At 38.4% G+C, this 4646-nt stretch overlaps 1 protein-coding gene across 1 annotated transcript in view; it reads right to left on the bottom strand.

Moving 5' to 3' along the window:
• The window catches only part of TEX11 (testis expressed 11), a 514378-nt gene that overhangs the window by 135864 nt on the left and 373868 nt on the right, over window positions 1-4646 (bottom strand). The gene's annotated exons all lie outside the window — the stretch shown is intronic.

Below are 4646 nucleotides of genomic sequence, written 5' to 3'. Positions count from 1 at the left end.
AAGAATAATCTTGCAGGATATAATAATCTTGGTTGAAATTGTTTCTCTTTTAACACTTTCAATACATCTTCCCATTCTTTCCTTGCTTGCATTGTTTCTGTTGAGAGGTCTGGTGTTAGCCTTATAGGATGACCCTTGCAAGTTACTTCTCATTTCTCTCTTGTCACTTTTAGTATCATGTCTTTATCTGTGATCTTTGACAGTCTGGCTAAGATGTTCCTTGGGGAAGATATTCTGGGGTTGATTCTATTAGGAGTCCTTTGTATTTCTTGGGTCTGGATGATTGAGTGACTGTCTAGACTTGGGAAATTTTCTTCCAGGAATTCATGGAATAGATTTTCCATGCCGTTATTAGTTTCTTTGCATTCTGGGATGCCAATTATTCTGATGTTTGGGCGTCTTATGGAATCTAGTATTTTCTTTATATTATCCTCATGTTTTTTTGTTATTTTCTCTATCTTTTTGGTCATTTTCTCTAGGTCAGAGGTTTTATCTTCTACATTGGGGATTCGATCTTATTATGGAAACTCCTGTCCTCATGGTCATTGGCTTCCATGAATCTTTGGATTTCAGCCTTCAGTTCTTCAGCAGTTGTGGAGTCATTCAGGAGTAGGTTATTTAGTTTCCATGTATTTGAGTATTTTTGAGGGCTTCTCTTGAAATTAATCTCAAGTTTAATTCCATAATGGTCAGAGAAGATGCTGGATATAGTTTCTATGCCTTTAAGTCTGTAGAAGCTTGCTTTGTGCCCTATGATGTGGTCAATCTTTGAAAAGGTTCCATGAGGGGGTGAGAAAAAGTGTATCTCGTGCTTTTTGGATGGAAAGTTCTATAGATATCTGTTAAGTCCATTTGATTTATGGTATCATTTAGGTCCTTTATCTCTTTATCTATTTTTTGTCTAGATGATCTGTCCAGAGGGGATAGTGCAGTACTGAGGTCTCCAACAATTAGTGTATTGCAGTCTATCTCCCTTTTTGATCTAAAAGTCTTTCCTTCACATATTTGGGTGCTCCTGTGTTAGGCACATAGATATTTATAAGTGTTATATCTTCTTGATGTATTGATCCGTTTACTACAATATAGTGCCCTTTGCTGTCTCTTTGAGCAGTTTTTGTTTTAAAGCTTATTTTATCAGAAATTAGTATCGCAACTCCAGCTCTTTTTTGGTTCCCATTTGCATGGAAAACCTTTTTCTGACCTTTCATTTTCAGTCTATATATGTCTTTATCCATGAGGTGGGTTTCCTGTAGGCAACAAATAGAGGGTTTCTATTTTTTCATCCATTCAGCCAGTCTCTATCTCTTGATTAGAGAATTTAATCCATTCACGTTCAATGTTATTATCGATGTTACCAGATCTATCCTGACGTTTAAGTTGGTCATTGTCTTAGTTGCCTTTTATTCCTATGTTTTTGTCTGTTAATTCTTTAGTTTTCCTGGAACAGTACTTTCTTCAGGGTTTCTTGAAGAGCTGGTCTGGTGTTGGCAAATTCTTCCAGGTTTTGCTTGCCTGAGAAGATTTTAATTTTTTTTCCCATAAAAAGAATAATCTTGCAGGATATAATAATCTTGGTTGAAATTGTTTCTCTTTTAACACTTTCAATACATCTTCCCATTCTTTCCTTGCTTGCATTGTTTCTGTTGAGAGGTCTGGTGTTAGCCTTATAGGATGACCCTTGCAAGTTACTTCTCATTTCTCTCTTGTCACTTTTAGTATCATGTCTTTATCTGTGATCTTTGACAGTCTGGCTAAGATGTTCCTTGGGGAAGATATTCTGGGGTTGATTCTATTAGGAGTCCTTTGTATTTCTTGGGTCTGGATGATTGAGTGACTGTCTAGACTTGGGAAATTTTCTTCCAGGAATTCATGGAATAGATTTTCCATGCCGTTATTAGTTTCTTTGCATTCTGGGATGCCAATTATTCTGATGTTTGGGCGTCTTATGGAATCTAGTATTTTCTTTATATTATCCTCATGTTTTTTTGTTATTTTCTCTATCTTTTTGGTCATTTTCTCTAGGTCAGAGGTTTTATCTTCTACATTGGAGATTCGATCTTCAGCCTGGTCTAATAGACTTTTCATACTTTCAAGAGAGTTTTTGATTTCCTGTGTTACAGACTTCATCTCTAATAGCTCCATCTGATTCTTTCTCAGAGTGTCCATTTCCTCTTTAATATCGTGGAAGGACTTCCTAATCTCCTGTAGATCATTGTCTCTTTTCTGTTCCAACTCATAGAATTTGTTCACCATGAATGTTCAAAATTCTTTCTTGGACATTTTGGTAATGTCCTCAGATTTTAGAAGAGATGGAGGGGAGTTACTCTGTTCCTTTGATGGAGACATATTTTCTGGTTTATTCAGACCTGAGGCTCTTCTACTTCTAGCCATTGGAAGATGTATTCACTTTTGAATACCTTGTAGGAGCAAGTGAGTGTTTCCTTTTGCTGCGAATTAATGTATGCAAAAGTCTCTCTTCTGTTGTTTTCAGTAATGTGGTCTCCAGAGCTGTACTCTATTCAAGTGTCTGAAGAGTAGTATCTCCGCATTCAAAGGTGGTTTGGTACAGGGGAGGATCCCAGGAAACTTTACAATACTACTGAATTTCAGAACTGTGATTCTAGATCTGTCTATCCCCTCTGGCAGGGTGGAGGATGAGGAAGAGAGGATAATGTAAGAGGAAAGACAAGAGTATAGAAGAGAATAAAGAAAAAGTCAGATTTCACCAGGGACCTAGAGATGGAACTGGTGCTCTCCTGCAGAGCAAGGACCACTCTGTGGAACAAGGGAGAGGTAGGTATTAACAAAACAAAAAGGAAGAGCAAAGAGAAAAAAAATAATAAAAACCTGCCTACCTCTCTAGGGGAAGGGGTACTGTTCTTGAGAGCCTGGAAGTGGGGCGGGGGTAGTGGTGCCCCTGCCTCAGTTTCCCTTGCTGGCCAGGAATCTAGAGATAGAACTGGCGCTCTCCTGTAGAGCAAGGACCACTCCCTCTAGGGGGAGGGCTCTTGTTCTTGGGAGCCTGGAAGTGGGGCAGGGGCAGTGGTGTCCCTGCCTTAGTTTCCCTTGCTGGCCAGGAACCTAGAGATGGAATTGGCGCTCTCCTGCAGAGCAAGGATCACTCTGTGGGACCTTATGTATATCTTTAATGACTTTTAAAGATGATCATAGATAACTGAGGAGCAAATTAAAAGATTGAGCTAGTACTATGTTTAAAAGGTAAATGATTTTATTTCAATACAATGCAACAAGAAAAAGGATAAGGCCTGCAGGTGGCATGGGGTTTAAGTCACTGGATTCTACATGGCCGACTGTGCAGTTCAAGTCCCAGATATGGTGGCTTGAAAATCATGACAGGGATGTGTGTGTGTGTGTGTGTGTGTGTGTGTGTGTGTGACCAAAGTCCCAGAGGAAAATGGAAAAGAAGGGATTGTAGAGTATTTATGCCCATGAGAGTTGATTACTTTCTCTCCCTCTTTCTCTCTGGTGATCACTTGCAAAATGTTTCAAGTTCTATTATACTTCAACATATTACATAAAGTTAAAAAAATACCCAGAAGTCTCTAAAGAAAACACTGATAATGTAATGACAGAAAAATTAACATTGATACAGAGTTGACCCCTGTTTACTATTCTTGAATTGTTATATGGTTATACTTTGCTATACTAGAATATTTCTTTCTTCTTTCTTTGTTTTTATTTTCTAGAGAGCACATGTGTTTTCCAGAGACAGACAAAAACAGAGGTAGAGGGAAAAAGCAATCCCCCCCAAGGGGACATTGCAATTCCTTCTCTTCTATTTTTCCATCTTATCAGGATTTCGGGCATGTGCACATACCAGCATGTTTTTCAAGCAGTCTGGGCTGAGATTTGGCATGTGCTTTGGCATGTGAGATCCAGATCCCTTAACCTCTAGGCTACAGGGCTAACTCTCAAACATTTTTTTTTCTTGCGGGGTTCATAACAGAGTCTTTTGCACATAGTAGGCATTCATAACCAGCTTCTTAATTAGATTTAGTATAAATTATGTTTGGATCCATCACATCAAGTTTCTCAACTTCCTTCACAAATGGCAGTAAGTCTGTAACTCACGCAGCTTCAGGATTTGCTCAGCTACCCTGAAAGCTAAAGGATTTAGTATCCGGGCATAGAAATATCTATAACCAATTCAAGACACATGTATGTGTGCAGGCTTACCAGCTAGGAAACTATGCTTAACAGAAAGAATATAGCACTGAGGGAATGAAGGTAACTTGTACAAAGACAACACTGTCCACTTTGTAGACAAAGAACAAATCTCTTACCAATCAATTTCCAAATAAATGAAAACTGACAGAAAGTACCCAGGAGACCTTAATTCTCTGAAGATAACTCTTAATTGATAAGGGTTTTTAGCATAATGTCCCTATTCCATAGGTTTTTAAATTTAGTGTTTGAATAGGTTGGTTTAAATGACACAAGCACAAAAAAAGTATATAGTAGCAAGACATGCCCTCAATTTTTGTCCCACATCTGCATGGCTCCTATTCCTCAATAGGTAACCACTGTTATCTTACTTTTTTTTTTTTTTGAGAGATTTTTGCTATAGGGCACATGCGCTCGCCAGACAGACAGAGAGAGACAGAGAGACAGACAGTGAGAAATCA

The sequence above is a fragment of the Tupaia chinensis genome, unplaced genomic scaffold (genome assembly GCF_000334495.1).
Source record: "Tupaia chinensis unplaced genomic scaffold, TupChi_1.0 Scaffold000165_2, whole genome shotgun sequence".
Classification (NCBI taxonomy): domain Eukaryota; kingdom Metazoa; phylum Chordata; class Mammalia; order Scandentia; family Tupaiidae; genus Tupaia; species Tupaia belangeri.
The sequence above is the reverse complement of the archived record's forward strand: the minus strand, read 5'-3'. Positions and strand labels throughout refer to the sequence as shown.